This window comes from Pelophylax lessonae, assembly GCF_965119305.1.
Source record: "Pelophylax lessonae genome assembly, chromosome: 9".
In the NCBI taxonomy this organism is placed as follows: Eukaryota; Metazoa; Chordata; class Amphibia; order Anura; family Ranidae; genus Pelophylax; species Pelophylax lessonae.
In genome coordinates this window covers 178281081-178300624 of record NC_138776.1, presented here as the reverse complement: position 1 = coordinate 178300624, position 19544 = coordinate 178281081, and positions in this window count along the sequence as shown.

Here is a 19544-nt window from a genome sequence, read left to right as displayed (position 1 = left end):
TGGCTGCTATGTAATGCAGAACTTGTACTGTACCTTATAGAAGATTAGAGGTTTACCAAAAATAGTGCAAAACCAACCCTACATGTTTGGCTACACTCTGAATTTGCTGTAAAACTTTGTGCACCACCAATTTTCTGTGCATTGATTCTTGTCTGGGTGTGGCTCAGGAGGTTTATCGTCTCTAAAACCCTTTGCTGACTTGCAGTGCCTCTATACATCTAACCAGAGATGTATAGTAACTAAGTAGAACTACTTCACTACTGTACTTAAGTACCGAAAGGCGGTATCTGTACTTTCCTAGAGTAGAATTTTTTTCTCCTACTTCCACTTTTACTTCACTACATTTTTTCGATGATTTCAATACTTCTACTCCGATATTTTTTTTTTGTGCTGCATAGTTACTCGTTACTATTATAAAAATGACCACTGCCAGAACAGTAGATGGCAGGTTTCATGAAGCTCAAAACATGTGTATTATCAGCGCATACAAAAATAAATGCTACTGTATGTATAAATAAAAGCTGCATTTGAAATAATAAAAAACAATATGATGTTCAAACTTTTGACTTCTTTCTTTAATAACTACATAACACAGTACTTGTACTTTTACTTTCAGTACTTGAGTAGCAATTTTTTTTTTCAAAACTACTGGTACTTTTACTTTTAGTACTTGAGTAGCAAAATTTTTAAAAAAACTACTTGCAATACTTAAGTACAAAAAATATTGAATACTTTAGTACTTCTACTCAAGTCACTTTTTGATCGAGCACTTCCACTTCTACTCAAGTCCCTTTTTGATCGAGCACTTGTACTTTTACTCAAGTATGGGTTTCGAGTTCTTTATACAACTCTGCATCTAACTGTTCACATTGTCTCCTCCTGGATCACATCTACTTTTTTTCATTAAAATGGGGAGAAGTGTTGGAGGCAATATGTGATTTTTCCACTTCATAATTATATTAATTGGCAATTGCTAAACTGAGCTTGGAATTGCAAATTCAATTAAAATGGGGATTACTCCATCCATGTCACACATACTGAGAGTAGAGCAATCCTCTCCAGACAGTGCTGCTTACATTTGTTTTCTGGAGTCGATTGCCCTACTCAAAGTATGTGCAGACTCATTCCCAGCCAAACCCATGCTGAGCTGGAGTTGTGTTTTTTTTTTGTGGGGAAAGCATGCTGTGATTTTCAATTAAGAAAGCAGTGGCACACAATTCACTCTGTCATCGGTCTGGCATTATGCAGAAATGGAGATCACAAGAGAAGAGAGAAATGAATGATATTCTTGGGTATAATTCTACAGTAGGTGCGTGGACATTTTGCTGAAGTGGCAGGTTAGATGATGAAGCAGGGAGTCTCAACATTTCTCTTCTCTCTTCTCCACATTTCTCAATTTGGATTGTGTTTCTCCGGTGGGGGTTTTAAAATGTGTCCTGTGTTTTTGAAGAATTTATGTATATTACTAGCAAATAGTATTCATTGGTTGGGTATATAGACAGAGACCAAAAAGGCAGAGAGCAGATGAAAAGGCAGAGGCAGAGGCAGACTGGACTGAGGGGGGGGGGGGGGGATTGGCAACTGCCGACTAAGGCAGTCCAACAACTCTTTATAAGGCTAGCAATGCCACCATTAGACCTCGATCAGAGCAGGACCTACAGTGACAAGTGCTGATTTTAGTCTACTGGCACCCTGTTCAGACACCAGAACACAAAATCTGGCACTCGGATGTTGGTCTCACCATTTTACTGAGAGGAGGAAAAGAAAAAACTATTTTTATTGACCAGATAATAGTTAAAGATTATGCCGCGATAGTGGAGAACATTGATATGAATCATTTCAAGGTTAAACAAGATAAACAAATTTGTCAGACAAATTTACCCTCTTACCTTTCAATTAGGGCCTTAGAGGACAGAAACTATCATCTACTGTATTTCAACAATCACCCAACTGTAGGAGGTAGAAGATGGAGCCCACAAGCAAACTAAACTGGAGTCTATCTCCTGCAGTGCCCCCTAGTGGCAGAATGCATATTTCTCTTGTTTGAGAACTACATTGAGAAGTACAGTGTTACTTGAATTTTATTCCAGGATTTGCTTGTCTTCAGATGAGAGAATTTGCAATAATTTAGAACTTTACATAAAGTCTCAAAAATCTTTAATTAAGCTCTTCGTTTTATATAGTGTGAATACATGTTATAGATATATTATTTATCATTGTAAAAAACATATTACACTTTTTTTTTTTCCGGAAAAAAAAAACTGCTTTGAAAAAAATGGAAAAAAAAAAAGTTTTTTCCCTATGTTTCAGTTTTTTTTCCAGGCCTTCTCATCTCTATAGAAAGAATAGAGAAAAATCTCAGCCACCGTACACCATACAAGCCCAGAGTGTAATCAGTGATAGCAGCCTCAGCCTAATTCCATCCAGGCCACATCCTTCAACATGTTTTGCCCCACTCACGGGGCTTAGTCATGGAGTCACCTCCATGACTAAGCCCCGTGGGTGGGGTGAAACACGTCAGGGGCATGGCCTGGATGGAGTTAGGTTGAGGCTGCTTCCACTTTATTACACGCTGGGCTTGTATGGTGTGCGGTGGCTGAGATTTTTCTCTATTCTTTCTATAGAGATGAGAAGGCCTGGAAAAAAAACTGTATGGTGTGCGGTGTCTGAGATTTTTCTCTATTTGTTCTGTGGATTACATGGAGTCAGGACAGACTCCTAGCCTGACCTGCACCCTCAGTGGAACACACCGATTGGGGGACATAGATGCCGGAGCAGAGACCCTAAAGTTGGTTTAGCTTCCCATCCTTATGTCACAAGCATTTCCACCCCTTTGTATATGTACACCTAGAGGGCAGGTAATCTCCTGCCCGCAGCTCTTTTGAACGGCATTGACAGTTAACTTTAAGGTTTGTACCAAACCAAAGCCCATCTCTACTGTTGAGAAACTGGCAGTCAATAAAGGCAAGTGACAATAAGAGGGAGGGCAGTAGAGTAAGGTTTTAAACCTACTCATTTTTTTATCCTTTTCTTTAATTACACTCATCAATGCACACTTTATCATTTCATTAGGGATAAGGTAACCAATCAAAATTCACTCTGACCTCTGATGCAAGCAGATTTAACCTCAAAAAAGCTTTGTCAAAGGCTGACCACCTAAAGCTTTCAATTAAATGTATTTCGTGTGTGCCTTGAAAAGGGTGAAAAATGAAAATGATAGAAATATTTGGAAACAAACGTATCTTCACCTAATGGGGCATCTTAACAGATTTTTGTTTCTTGGACACTTGGAGTACCACTGTCCAGGCAGGCAAGCAATAAACATTTTTTTGTCTTTTTGGAAAAGTAAAGAATGTTAGCACCATGCATCATCTATTGATGAACACAGAGACAAAAGTAACAAAATAGTTGTTTTACATCAATGTTCATATTCACAATATATATTTCTGTTGAAAGTAAAGTTGATGGTGATGTTTATGAGGATAGTGGTCCAACAGGCATGTCAATAATGAACTGTAGAAATTCCTACCCTGGATTTTTATTTCACTCCTGTCATTAGTTCCCTACATCCCTTGAGTCCATTCCCCCCATTCTGAATTTTTGACTGCCACCCCATCATCAGATAAATTGTTACCCCTAATACCACCAAATTCGGATGCCTCATTAAAAGCAGAACTTGCACTGGTATCTAATGCTTCTTACCTATATGGAAAAGATAGTCCAGTAGTATTTGCTTTCTAAACCTATCTTGTAACTACAGAATGGATACTACACTGTAGATTCGTAGAAAGAGTGATGGTGTTGGCGAGACAAAACCAACAGATATCCTGACTCCATGTCAACATGTACTGATCAGATTTGTCTTTGCTTCTCTGCTGGCATAGTAAAGGTAAGCAAGTCAAAGTCAATCAGTCTACAATGCCATTGGGGCTAATAAAGCTGGGTACACACTATAAGAAAATAAGAAGTAAAATCCGTACGAGGAACAATCATTTGATTTTCGTATAGTAAGTACACAATTTTCGACACTCAATTCAGACTTTCCAAACAAAAATTCAGAAGGGACAAACTCCAAAATGTTTCTCGTATGTGAACAGAACTAAAGATTTTTGTTTAATGTGTACTGTTTTCGTACAAGAAAAATCCAGTACAAAAGACTGCAAGATCAGAATCAATAAACAATAATATTCAACACTACAACGTTTCTACGTCAAATAGAAAAGCCTTTGTTGTTTGTGAATTTTTGTACAATTAGTACCATCCTCAGGTTCAGCTTGCTGTGAAACATTGAGGATAACCGGACGATCGTTCACCTGATTTTCTTATAGTGTGTGCCCTGGTTAAGCACGAGGATCATTTGTAATACCTTGGGAAGATTCAGTGAGCAACTGGAGAGGAATCATTTGAAGAAACTGGCCTCTTTTAATTTGCAAAATAGCAGGGCCAGTGGTTGTTTGCTTGACACTGCTGCTTGTCTTTCTACTGACTTCCATGCTTCCTGGCCTTTAGTATTTTAGGTGTAAATTGAACTGGATTGATATGTGCCACACAAACACCATCATCCTTCTTAAATATTTGGAAATTCAGCTGTTGCTCTTACGCATGTCACAGAAATGTAGACTTTATTTCACCCAGGACCACACAGATATTTTACAACCTTAGATAATTAAATGTTTCTCAAAAAAGGCTGCATAAGGCTAAACAGACACCACCTAAAGCCCCCCCCCCCGCCGCCTTCTTGTCACAGCATTGGTTTGACAGCAGTGGGGGGCAATGGCACCTGCTGCTATCAATCTGCCCAGAGACGAGGGACAGAGCTGGGACAGCCTCGGCTCTCTTGCACGGCGTTGGGTAGTGAATGGGCCCAGATAAGTAGGGGGGGGCATTCTTTTACACTGAAGGCTTTTTACCTTAATGCATAGAATGCATTAAGGTACAACACCTTTAGGCTTTAGAACCACTTAAATATTGTAATTACTCTTCTCACTACATATAGATATACTGTACACATAGTATGTTTTATAGTGATACAAGAAAATAGAAATATAGCAATACAGAGAAGAAATATCTATTATATTATTTTTCATTCAGTATGTCTATCTATGGGATATATATATGTATACAGTGCCTTGAAAAAGTATTCATATCCCTTGAAATTTTCCACATTATGTCATGTTACAACCGAAAACGTTAATGAATTATATTGGGATTTTATGTGATAGACTGATAGACCAACACAAAGTGGCACATAATTGTCAAGTGGAAGTGATAAATGGCTTTCAAAATTGTTTACAAATATCTTAAAAGTGTCGCGTGAATTTGTATTCAGCCCCCCTGAGTCAATACTTTGTAGAACCACCTTTCACTGCAATTACAGCTGCAAGTCTTTTTAGGTATGTCTCTACCAGCTTTGCACATCTAGAGAGTGAAATGTTTGCCCATTCTTCTTTGCAAAATAACTCAAGCTCTGTCAGATTGGTTGGAGAGCTTCTGTGAACAGAAATTTTCAAGTCTTGCCAAATATTCTCAGTTGGATTTAGTTCTGAACTTTGACTGGGCCATTCTAACACATGAATATGCTTTGATCTAAAGCATTCCACTCTGCTGTATGTTTAGGGTTCTTGTCCTGCTGGAAGGTGAACCTCCCACCAGTCTCAAGTCTTTTGCAGACACAGGTTTTCTTCTAAGATTGCCCTTTATTTGGCTCCATCCATCTTTTCATCAACTTTTACCAGCTTCTCTGTCCCTGCTGAAGAAAAGTATTCCCACAACATGATGCTGTCACCACTATGTTTCACGGTGGGGATGGTGTTTTCAGGGTGATGTGCAGTGTTAGTTTTACGCCATACATAGCCTTTTGCTTTTAGGCCAAAAAAATTAAATTTTGGTCTCATCTGACCAGAGCAGCTTCATCCACGTTTGCTGTGTCCCCCACATGGCTTCTCGTAAAGTGCAAAAAGGACTTCTTATGGCTTTCTTTTAACAATGGCTTTCTTCTTGCCACTCTTCCATAAAGGCCAGATTTGTGTCCTGTGGACAGATTCTACCACCTAAGCTGTGGATCTCTGCAGCTCCTCCAGAGTTACCATGGGCCTCTTGGCTGCTTTCCTGCTTAATGCTCTCCTTGTCCAGCCTGTCAGTTTAGATGGACGGCCATGTCTTGGTAGGTTTGCAGCTGTGCCATACTCTTTCCATTTTTGGATGATGGACTGAATAGTGCCCCGTAAGAGATTCAAAGCTTGGGATATTTTTTTATAACCTAACCCTGCTTTAAACTTTTTCACAACTTTATTCCTGACCTGCCTGGTATGTTCCTTTTCCACTAAGGTTCTCTAACAAACCTCTGAGGGCTTCACAGAACAGCTGCATTTATACTGAAATTATATTACACACAGGTAAACTCTATTTACTAATTAGGTGACTTCTTAAGACAATTAGTTCCACTAGATTTTAGTTAGGGGTATCAGAGTAAAGGGGGCTGAATACAAATGCAAATGTAAAAAATGTGTAAAAACTTTTAAAAACCATTTATCATTTTCCTTCCACTTCACAATTATGTGCCACTTTGTGTTGATCTATCACATAAAATCCCAATAAAATACATTTACGTTTTTGGTTGTAACTTGACAAAATGTGGAAAATTTTAAGAGGCTTTTTCAAGGCACTATATATACATATAGTATATATATATATATATATATATATATATATATATATATATATATATATATATATACATATATATATATATATGTATGTATATATATATATATATATATATATATATATATATATATAGAGAGAGAGAGAGAGGGACCGTATCAATTACATATCATCAATTGCAACACTGGGTATTAAAAAAAAAATTAACCGCCCACAGTTTATGTTGGGTCTGTACTGTAAAATATTTAGGGACAGTTGCAGTATGTAAGAAAGTTTTCTTTAATTACATAGGGCCTGGGTAATCTAGTAAAATGCTATATTGCTTGGGCTGAACTCTCCACCATCAGAACCAAAGCTGGTCAAATAGGGCAAATAGGCCAAAATAGAGGTGAAAATTACCAAATGCAGTTTGTACTATATTGATAAATTTGAACAAAAACTACATCTGACAGAGAATGTGACTTTCATTAAGCTAACCCAATACATTGGGTATGGCAGATGAAAATATCATTAATAACTATTGGTTTACAATAAACCAAAATCTAATTTGTTGTGCAGGAATGAAACTTATGAAATATTTTGGCCACCACAATAAAGTATAACCTATAATGCAAACAGAACTAGTACAGATGTTTCTCTAGATATTTATTGAGTGCAATGTGTCCTTTCCTGTTCCTTTTAAAACATCTGAGAGGGACTTGAGAATGTAACATGAATATAACTTTTCGTGACAGATTGCCAAAAAAAAAAAAGAAATGATGACCACCTTCAACAAAAAACAGCAAAACTATTAGGACACAGAAGGATTTGTAATAAGACAGGAGAAACTCTGATTAGAAAAAAAGACAGAAGGACTTTGAAACATGCAGCAATTGCATGTGTAAAAATAGTCGGAATATTTTTATTATAGCCAATCTTCAGCCCTAAACTTTTCCTGCATAGGGCAGGAACAGGTTAGAATCTTTGTAAATGTTTTTTTGCCTTTGTTTAGGAGATTTCCCATCATTTTCTGTCAAGATCCAAAGTAATTGTAAATCTCTCCAATGAAGACACATACTGTAGATGAACAAATTATGAATAAAGTAGTAAAAGACTAGAAATTGTAACCATGGGCGTCTGCAAGGGGTGGGGGGGCAAGGGGGAGTAAGTGCCCCCCCCCCCCCGGAATCTCAACTTCTCCTTTAATGTGGTTGTTAATCCACTTTATACCATCATGTCTTGTCTGTTTAATACTCCTGTGTGCCCATGCCCCTGTGTCTGTGTATGTGTTTTTTAAAAAATGGATGTTCTTTACCAGTTTTTAGAGCGCAGATCGCTGGTCACGTGACCCGCCAACTCTCTCCTCTCCCCGTCTGACAGCTGCCTGCAACAGGCGGTGCTGAGGATTCCCCACTGACATCAGTCGGGAAGAGAGGAGGAGAGAGGTAGTGGGTCACGTGAGTGGCAATCGGCACTCTGAAAATTGGTAAAGAACGCCTTTTTTATTAATAAAACACAGACACAGGGGCACACAGGATTATTAAACAGACTGTAGACAGGATATGAAACTCTAAATGAAACTACAGCAGCATGGGGGGAGGGGGTGGGCACTGACACAGGAGCAGACAAACAGGGAAGGAGGCGGGAGAGAGGACAGAGGAGGACAGGAGGGCTGCGGATGGCGGGGGCACCTAGACTGACCACGGTGTCAGGGCTCAGCAGCCATGGTATACCGTGGTCAGTTTACAGAGAGGAGGACATAGCCAGACAGGATCAGCCAGGTAATTTAGGTGATAGAAGGGGCCCAAATTACACATCACAAGCACTGTGTGGTATAACATGCATTAAAGGGAACAGGATGAATATTTTTTTTTTTAGGTTAACAAACGCTTTATAAATACATTCTGCCATTCCATCTACAAAAACAAATACTAGAAAATAAATATAATGACATTGTCAAAAAAGGACAGAGCATGGACGACCTTAAAATTATACCCCCCCCCCCCGAAAAAAATTCTGCCCATGATTGGAACAACATTCTATTGCCGTCCATGCTTTCCTGTCGCAGTGACAACTGCTTGTAGGGTAGGTGGGGTGTGGTTGGCTATCACATCCTCCATGTTTCCCTCTTCGTTGGGCACCAATAAGGGTCGCATGAGAGTCCCACCCCGGGGTGATTTATTCTTCTACGCTAGGCACTTTGAATAGGGTCACTGTCTTACACAGAGGGGCACCTTTACTGGAACAGCCAACTGATCTCTAGAAAAACCCTTTCAATGTTACTGTAAATCAGCACAGACACTTTTGTAATTAGGAGGAACATGCAGAGCGCTTACCCTCTCCACTTGTCCAACGTATCACCACTAACTCACTTCCAGAATGGTACGGGGCCCTGCCATGCACCTAGCGTGGACTCTATGCGTGCATTCTACTTAATTCTTTCTCTTCCACCTCCATTGCTATTGGAGGTGGATCGCTGATGAAGGAGTGCCGACAACTTCTCCCTCGCTGCCACATGTACATGCTTAATAATAGCCTGCTAGAGAGACCTTTGTTGCCCTTGGTAACCAATGTATCTTCACACTGTATGAACACCTGTACCATTATATTCACACCCCAATGTGTTTAGTGACCCAAGCTGTAACTATATGTGCCAGTTACTTGCATTACACCCTTTGAGTAACTTCAAACCAGGCAAAGGCAAAGTGTCAAACATATTACTTGAATAAATGAACATGATTACATAGACAGGCAACAGCCTGAAATAAAGTGCAGTCATTTCCCAATAGCAACACAAAAAATCGGGTATGATGGCGCTCCCGAACAAAATGACATGAAAAAGAAAGAAAAAACTTTTGTGCTGCTCGGGATCTGGATAATAAACTTGTTTATTAAAATCAATAAAATTGGCTCCCGGTCAAGGAAAAAACAATGGTGTGCCAGGGAAGTAATGCTGAGCATGTAGACATAGTACCAAGGGGGGGGATGACTCAAACAGCAAGGAGGACCCAGAGGCAGGGAAACAACGCCTTACCACCAGTAAGGTCTGGACAGTGTGTCACCTGTGGATGGGCTGACCGACAGCCTCGATCGGATCGGGAGCCTTCGCTGCGGGTGAGTCTCCAGATGGGGCGATGCCTGGGGTGAGGAGAGGTTGATGGAAGGGTGGTATCCTCAAACCCCGACCTGCAGCTCCGGTGGTGGTGCGCACCCGAGGTGGCAGCGGCCGCTGCTCGTCAGTCCCTGCTGACGCGGCGCCGGGAGTTGACGTCACCAGGCGCCTAGCGCCGATGTGCGCACCAGGGGCTGGGCCCACGATGTAGCCGGAAGTGTGGAGGTGGCTCAACAACGACCCGGCTCTTGCATCACCAAAGAGTCACCTGGCGGAGCTATTGGGAAATGCCACAATTGGAGGGAAATGACATGTTTCGGGCCAAGCCCTTCTTCAGATCTGAAGGTCTAAGACCTCCCTATGGTATATACTGCAGTTTAAAATAAAATCAAAATCCTTCCAAAAGTGCAGCGCTATAAATAAATGAAAAATTCTGAATATTTGTGAAACAAGTGGTAAAACCACAAAAAAAACATAAAAGGGGTAGTGTCCAAAATAATGAATAAAGTCCCAAAAAGTAGTGCAAATGAAAATAAATCCACATGCAGGGTGTTGAGAAGAACAATCCTTTCGGTGACACCAGGGAAAAGTGCAAAATGGGGACACCTCTGTGCACAAATATCGCAAGCAGCTTACCAGAACTCCGTGGCTACTCAATTGAATGAGACAGCCTCTCCCAGCAAGATGTTATACCAGTGTCATCAGTGGATGTCAAGCTCAGGCACTTCTTAATTACTCCGTCATATATAAAAGGATATATGGAAAGAATAGAGGCCCATAGCGTAATCCCGTAACACATATAAATCCAATTTATTTAAAAAAACTACTCACAATAAGAAGGCATAAACAGGCATATAAAGTAGGCTGTTCGTGGATCGAGTCGCGGCGTCCCGTGGGTATCCAAAGCAGCGTGGAACAGTATGTAAGCAGCCGGCTCCGTAAGGGACGTAAGTGGACGTTACGTCTGGAGTCGCCAACTTTTCCTCATCAAAAGACGTCGTCTTAGTTAAAAATAAAAACCTAATCCAGGACCCACATCATCTATGAATTGTACAATGAAAGAGCATAATTGATGAGTCATCATATTAGAATGTCAGAATGTCAGTAGGCTCGGAGTGCTGGCACTCCCTCTTCCAGTGGTTATTAGGAGGCTAATATCAAAATGGAACCAGGTACTTATGTGAGTTGCATGTACAACTATGCTTAGACCTGGCATCGTGTCTGCCATTGCTAAGATTGGCTGAACAGAATTGCAGATCCTATGGCAGGTAAAACAGCTTATATAATATGTTTTTCAGGAATGTATTTCGACATTTACATGTGGTACATATGTGGGTTGGGCTCTAATCCAGTATATATGCAGCAATAATACATCTAATCATAGAGTCTTGTATCCAGGGATATGCAAGGACTCCCCTTAGGTTGAGACGTGGATCCTTAACCTCCTTAGCGGTATTCCCGAGTGTGGCTCAAGGTAAAATTTCAGAGCCATTAGCGGCAGAGATGTATAGTAACTAAGTAGAACTACTTCACTACTGTACTTAAGTACCGAAAGGCGGTATCTGTACTTTCCTGGAGTAGAATTTTATTCTCCTACTTCCACTTTTACTTCACTACATTTTTTCGATGATTTCAATACTTCTACTCTGATATTTTTTTTTGTGCTGCATAGTTACTCGTTACTATTATAAAATGACCACTGCCAGAGCAGTAGATGGCAGGTTTCATGAAGCTCAAAACATGTGTATTATCAGCGCATACGAAAATAAATGCTACTGTATGTATAAATACAGTTGAAGCTGCATTTGAAATAATAAAAAACAATATGATGTTCAAACTTTTGACTTCTTTCTTTAATAATTACATAACACAGTACTTGTACTTTTACTTTCAGTACTTGAGCAGCAATTTTTTTTCCAAAACTACTGGTACTTTTACTTTCAGTACTTGAGTAGCAAAATTTTTAAAAAAACTACTTGCAATACTTAAGTACAAAAAATGTTGAATACTTTAGTACTTCTACTCAAGTCACTTTTTAATTGAGCACTTCCACTTCTACTCAAGTCACTTTTTGATCGAGCACTTCCACTTCTACTCAAGTCACTTTTTGATCGAGCACTTGTACTTTTACTCAAGTATGGGTTTCGAGTACTTTATACAACTCTGATTAGCGGTAACCCTGAGCCACACTCGGGGTACCGCTAGGGAAATCGTTGGATCCTGTAAGAGAGGGTACTCACCTTGTCCCCGGGATCCAGCGTTGTATCCCGGCAGTGTGCGGCAGCCGGATCTTCTGCCCGATGCTCTGTTCCCCCGGCTTCCGTCTCCTGCAACGTGACGCTCGCAGGGGGGTGGAACCGGCGGCAAATTCAAATAGTAAAACACACCAAATACATTACAAAATAAAATAAATTTACATTAGTTTGCTCCCCAGTGCCCTTTCCTGCAGTTTTACTGTACTTTTTATATATATATAAAATATATATATAATATTTATGATTTTCTGTTTCAAACTTTATCATACCCGAGATGTTATAAAGAAGAACACACAGTAAAAAAAATCATATGTAAATAGTTGGTTTGGGCTGCTCGTTTTTAAGAATTACATGCAAAATAATGGTACCGCTTTCAGCACCTAAAATTGGAAACAATCATACTGCCAGGGAGGTTAAGAGTGTCCAGTCTACATCAGTGATCCCTGCAAGAAGATTTGGATTTTGCTGTGGGACATTCTCAAATTGTGACCCTTGGCTATAGATGATAATCATACAAAATCAGAGGACTAATGCCGTACACACGTACTGATCGTCGGCCGAACGATCGGCCGTCTTTTGTCCGAGGGCTGTCGTGTCTGTTGAAAAGTGCAAAAGACTGCACACGAATTTTGTCGGCCAACAACAGCCGACTGCAGAAGTGATGTCATGTGATGGTTAACTTTCCTTGGCTTTTTTCTTTTCTGAGCATGCCCAGTCTTGCTAATCTGCTGTCTGTCGGCTGAATTCTGTACTGACTGGCGAACAATCGGCCGTTCTGGTGTCGGCATACAAAAATTTTAATGCTTGCACGACAGATTCGGTTCGGCCGAAAGTGCGCTGTCGGCTGTCGGAAGCATCATACTAACGATCCTACAATCGGCCGATCCGTCGTCGGCCGAATCTTTTCGGCCGACAATCTGCACGTGTGTATGGGGCATAAATCATCAAGCAAAACAAAGTCTGCAAACATTTTTTCCAAGGCAGCACACCACAACACATATGTCCTGCATTGTGGGGTGCTGCAGAATGGGTGCATTGTGTTAGTGCAGTTATACTAAATGCTTTTTCAGCAGTGTGGTACTAGCATTGCCATGCATTTTGTTGCACATTACCACAATACATTGGTTTGAATAGGTCCTTGGACATTAGGTAACTTCACCAGTAGGTCCATATTTTTTAATTCATGCATTCTTTTTTCCACATGCACAATTTATAAAGCTAGAACACCAGGATATGGATTGTAATTTTAAAAGTAAGTCATTGTTAGATGGGTTTTTAGCGAGCTTTGAAAAATACAGTCACATGGTGGAAAATAAAGATCCTTATGCTCGTATAAAGGTTCATCAACTGAGTCTTTAATTGCTTATTCCTTAAAACAAAAATAGAAAAAAAAAAAGGAGTACAACACTTAAGCTGTTGTCTAGGAAGACCAAACAGAATTCCTGTTTAGTTTTTCCATAAAGTAAAGGGATAAATCTGTCTGATTACCATTGGAGAAAAAAAGATTGTGCACTCATTATCTTTTTTCCAGTTTTAATAAATCAGCCACGGATTGTGACTCTTGACTTCAGCACTCCTAGACCGCTACTTGCGTGGAGACAGATTTATTCTCTGCATGCCTTCACAGCGGCTGTCTACTCCAGTGTGGCAATCTACTCATGAAAGTATTATTTCTGCAGCTCTGCCTTCCTCCAAGTCCCATGGTTTCATGCTGTTTTGCACTTCTGGGTGTGTGTTCCTTCTTTTCCTCCACTTTGGCGCTGTTTCCCAGATTCTGACAATAGATGTTTGGTGTCATTTCTTTCTGGCAAGGTTCTAAATCACCTGCTTGCTTTCTTCTTCACTACTCTGAATGCCTGAACAGATGTTTTGGGAATTGGGGGAAGGGAAAACAGTTTTCATTGTGATACAGAGCGTTGGCAAGAATGAAAAAAAAAAAATCTAAATGAAAAGGGGTTAAAGGCCAATGATGTGTTTTCGGATGAAACTTTCACTAAATCATACAAGTTTTTCTTTAGTATCTCCCAGGAGAGCAATCTCTGCAGCAATAGGCAGTTAAAGAAACAATATGAATTGCAAAGTACTAGGCATTGGTTAATCTCCATGTGGTCAAAGACACTCGCAGAATAATATCTGACTAAAACAGAGTAGGCTACATAGCAATAATAATGATAATAATACGATATAATTGATGTAACCAATATTATAATTTTTAAGATCAAACCCAATCACAGTAGGAAGGATGAGCTGCTTTTTCAATAGCAGATTGAAATACTAATGGCGTTTTCAAAAACGAAATGCCTGTAAAACATATACACTGCTCAAAAAAATTAAAGGAACACTTTTTAATCAGAGTATAGCATCAAGTCAGTTAAACTCCTGGGCTATTGATCTGGTCAGTTAAGTAGCAGAGGGGGTTGTTAATCAGTTTCAGCTGTTTTGGTGTTAATGAAATTAACAACAGGTGCACCAGATGGGCAACAATGAGACAACCTCCAAAAGAGGAATGATTTTACAGGTGATGACCAGTGACATTTTTTTCCCTAATCATCTTTTCTGACTGTTTTTCACTAGTTTTGCATTTGGCTAGGGTCAGTGTCACTACTGATAGCACGAGGGGATACCTGGACCTTACAGAGGTTGCCCAGGCAGCCCAACTCCTCCAGGATAGCACATCAATATGTGCCATTGCCAGAAGGTTTGCTGTGTCTCACTGTACAGTCTCAAGAGCATGGAGGAGATTCCAGAAGACAGTCAGTTACTCTAGGAGAGTTGGACAGGGTCATAGAGGGTCCTTAACCCATCAGCAGGACCAGTATCTGCTCCTTTGTGCAAGGAGGAACTGGATGAGCACTGTCAGAGCCCTATAAAATTACCTCCAGCAGGCTACTGGGGTGAATGTCTCTGACCAAACAATCAGAGGCAGACTTCATGAGGGTGGCCTGAGGGCCCGATGTTCTCTAGTGGGCCCTGTGCTCACTGCCTGGCACCGTGGAGCTCGATTGGCATTTGCCATTGAAAGCCAGAATTGGCAGGTTCGCCACTGGCACCCTGCACTTTTCACAGATCAGAGCAGGTTCACCCTGAGCACATGTGACAAATGTGCAAGGGTCTAGGAAAGCCGTAGAGAATATTTTGCTGCCTTTAACATCATTCAGCATGACCGGTTTTATTGTGGGTCAGTGATGGTCTGGGGAGGCATATCCATGGAACGACGCACAGACCTCTAAAGGCTAGACAATGGCACCCTGACTGCCATTAGGTATCAGGATGATATTCTTTGACCTATTGTCAGACTCTATGCTGGTGCAGTTGGTCCTGGGTTCCTCCTGGTGCACGGCGATGCCCGACCTAATGTGGCAAGAGTATGCAGCCAGTTCCTGGAGGTTGAAGGATTTAAAACCGTTGAATGGCCACCTTGCTCAACTAGCCTAAATCCAATAGAACACCTCTGGGACAATATGTTTTGGTCCATCCGACGCTGTCAGGTTGCACCGCTGTCTGTTCGGAAGCTCAGTGATGCCCTGGTCCAGATGTGGGAGGAAATACCCCAGGACACCATCCATTGTCTCATTAGGAGCATGCCCAGATGTTGTCAGGCATGCAACAAGAACGTGGGGGCCATACAAACTACTGAGTACCATTTTGAGTTGCTGTAATGAAATTTCAGCAAAATGGACTAGCCTACTGCATAATTTTTTCACTTTGATTTTTGGGGTGTCTTTGAATTCAGCCCTCTGCAGGTTGATACATTTCATTCCATCAAACGATGCGGCACCCTGGCATCCTGTTGTTCCTAACACATTATCTAGTCTATATCAGTATAGATATCCAGCATGATATTTTTACCCCTTTGAGATCTGATGTGTTTTCAAAGTGTTCCTTACATTTTTTTGAGCAGTGTACATTTTTACATACATAACTTTAAAGGATATTTGTACATATTCACAGGAATGGCAGTGCTCTGATCCTCTTGTAAGTAAATAGGGCCATGTATCAATGCACAGGGAGGTCTGTACTCCACGGGGCCTAATATTAACACTGTCAACCTGCTATTTAGTGACTCCATCACAACAAAAAAACGAATAGGCAACCTGTTAAAGTTCATCGTTAATACAAATACCCACTCTGTTGCTAAAATAAAATTCTAAGTTTTCCGGATGCCAGCAACCTTTTACCTCCCTGTTGCTGCATTGTATGTCCCCAACCCAACTAATTCTGAAGGGATAGACTAGTGGCATAGCGAGACGGGAGGTGGGTGAGCTACAGTGCACAACAGCCAGACACAGGTAAGTGTCACGTGCTAAAGTTCTCAATTTACAATTTTTTTCCTGTGCTGCTACCGGATTACAGTTTAGCAGGAAATGCTCTAACATCATCTTAAAAATAATGCAAAAATATGCCTGTCACAAGTTAGGTGAATGAATACATAGACATAGGGGTATTGATCAGCCAAGGCACCACAAGTTGCAGCAGCAACACGTGAGCCCATCGTTATAAGGCAAACAAACGACACAGGAAATATAAGTACACTAAACCCTAGGTAAAGTAACAAAAACTTGTACCATGCCTTAAAAAATACAGCCAAAGTCCTCATCCTCATACAGACTGGCCAGTAGCAAACAGTTTATTTATTTATTTTTTGCAATATCATGCTGCATACTCTTACAAGTTTAATATAATGTCAAAACAGAGTGCATAAAAACATTTCAAAACCACAACCCCAGAATGTGGTGAAATTTCACTTTGCAAAGAATACCCAATCGCGTGCAAGGAAAAAAAAAAAAAACAGAAGCTCTTGGGAAAATTCCCTTGCAAAGTGACCAGTCTATATTCATTTAGGAAATCAACCCCTTAAAGTCAATTAAAATGTTGAATCTTACTATGTGTTGTTTTGAAGTAGATGTGAACCCTAAGAGCCGGTTCACATACAGGCGACCCGACTTATCGGGGCGACCTGTGAAGTCGCGGTGCACAGCGCTTACCGCGACCTCGGAGCGACATGCATGGACTTCATATCACTGAAGTCAATGCAGGTCGCTCCAGGTCGCCCCAAAGTAGTACAGGACCCTTTTTCTAAGTCGGAGCGACTTGTGTCGCTCTTATTAGAACGGGTCCTGTGCTAATCTATGGCAGGCGACCCACGGCGACTTGTCAGGCGACCAAGTCGCCTGACAAGTCGCCCCAGTGTGAACCGGCTCTCAATGAGTGTTATTTTGTTAAAAGTATTTATGTTATAAACAGTTACCATTTTTAAGTAATATACCAGCCGTTTTTACCATTTCTACTGTTCCATCTTAGTGCTGATGATCTTCTGCAGCCTCTTTTAAGCCACTTACTGTGTATCTGAACTCACTCCAAATGATCCACCACATGCCATTTTGCAGAGTGAACTTTCAGACGGTGACAACAATGAACCATGCCTGTATAACATGTCAAAACTGCCACTTGTAGGTCGTTGATTTACTAAAGGCAAATAGGCTGTTCACTTTGCAAAGAAAGTTGTAGTTTACAAGGGAATTTTCCCCACAGCTTAGTGAATGAGGTGGAGCTCTGCTGACTTCCATCATGCAACCATGTCCAAGCAAAAATATTGTATTGTTTATTTTCCTTGCATGTGAATGGGCATTCTTTGCAAGGTAAAATTTAATTCACTATGCTCTGTGGCAAATTCACTTTCAAATAACAACTTCCTTTTGAAGTTAACAGCACATTTGCCTTAAGTAAATCAACTGCATATTCTCCATAGGAATCCTGTGTGACAGGATGACGATGCAGAAGCACTACTGAGATACAAGGACAGAGCAATGTCATCTTATCACAGGACGTGCCGAAACTAGGATCTTCATGGTAGGATCGATCACCTGTGGTTATTTTTTTTTAATCATTTTTACTGGGTTTTATACTTTAGGTGGTAATATAAAAAAAAAAGATAAAAATACAGTGAGTATGTCACTCTCAGTAATAGTATTCACAACACCACAAAATATAAGTTCAAACAGTTGAGCATCAAGAGTACAAAAAATAACCAACTTTTCATGAGTTGGAGATCATGATGTCATTGGCCTTCCTCTCCGACTTAATTGATAGAATACAAAGCTGCCTACGAATGGCTGAGTGTCACTCAGCCCAATGCTATTTTGCTCCGGGTGTGAGACAGGAAGGTCTCATCTCACACCCAGAACCCAATGCTGAGGCTACATACAGTTTATACAGAATGCCTTGTGGGAGCACATGTTAGTGTAGGGAATAGTTAGATTGGGCCAGCTTGGCCCAAACAAAATAGTTAAAGTGAAAGTAAAGCTGGAGATCAGCTTTAAGAATACATAAGCAGAAAGCAAAATAGTACATATAATTTCCAGTTTTGCAAAAAGTATTATAATTGCTGACGGTTCTGCTTTAAGCAGGTTAACAACCTAACAATCAAACATCCACACGACACAGATATATTCTAGAAAATAAGATAGTAAAGCAGTATTCTGTTCATTGCTTAGTATTAGCAACGTTCTCTCTGAAACCAAACATTATCAACACCATAAGGGAACGCATCATATTAGTATTACAGCATACGTTGTAGAGCAAGGGGTCAAAACCAGGAATGAATAGCCATGATATCCCTAATTTGGAGAATTTAATTGGACAGCCCCTGTGTTGGAAAATCAGTGTTACCCTAGGTTAAATGTCAATAATATGTGTGAACTATTTCTTCGGGGAGAGAGGGTAAGGAAATAGGGATACCCATATTAAAGTAATTTGTTTCCTAGGAATTAGGAGCAGCGTGGTTATGGGAGCAATAACATTTGGGGGATACAATTCTTCATCAATAGGCCCTAAAATTCAAAAATAGGGTTGAGGGATTGCAGTTTGGTAAGTTTGATTTATAATATCTAACACTATTTACCAATAGCAGAAGACTTTGGAGCTTTGCCATAACTTATTCAGAAGATTCACTGGAACTCCCTGACATCTTGGGCAATTAGGTGAATCTATGACCCATAAGGCCTCCATCATTTCTAAGATCCAAAAGACAGGCTACAAAATCTTAGCTAGATGGTATAGGGCAGTGATGGCAAACCTTGGCACTCCAGATGTTTTGGAACTACATTTCCCATGATGCTCACGCAGTCTGCAGTGTAGTTGAGCATCATGGGAAATGTACTTCCAAAACATCTGGGGTGCCAAGGGTCGCCATCACTGGTATAGGGTCTCCAAACCCCTACATAAAGTGTTTCTGTAGAGCTCCCCATTGTACTGGAGATGCCAGAGGTAGGAAGGCTCCATGCTCCTTGTCTTCCTGTGAAGGCCTCAAAGGTTTCTTGTCCCAGGTAAAACTGTATTTTGAAATTTACTGACATTCAAATAGATAGATAGATACAACTTTATTGTCATTGCATAGTACAGGTACACAGCAACGAGATGCAGTTTGGCATCTACCAGAAGTGCAAAATGTAGCAATCGTGCAAAAGTGCAGATAATATCTAGCATATTTACAGTGCAGATAACCATCTAGCATAATTAAAAAATATATATACACA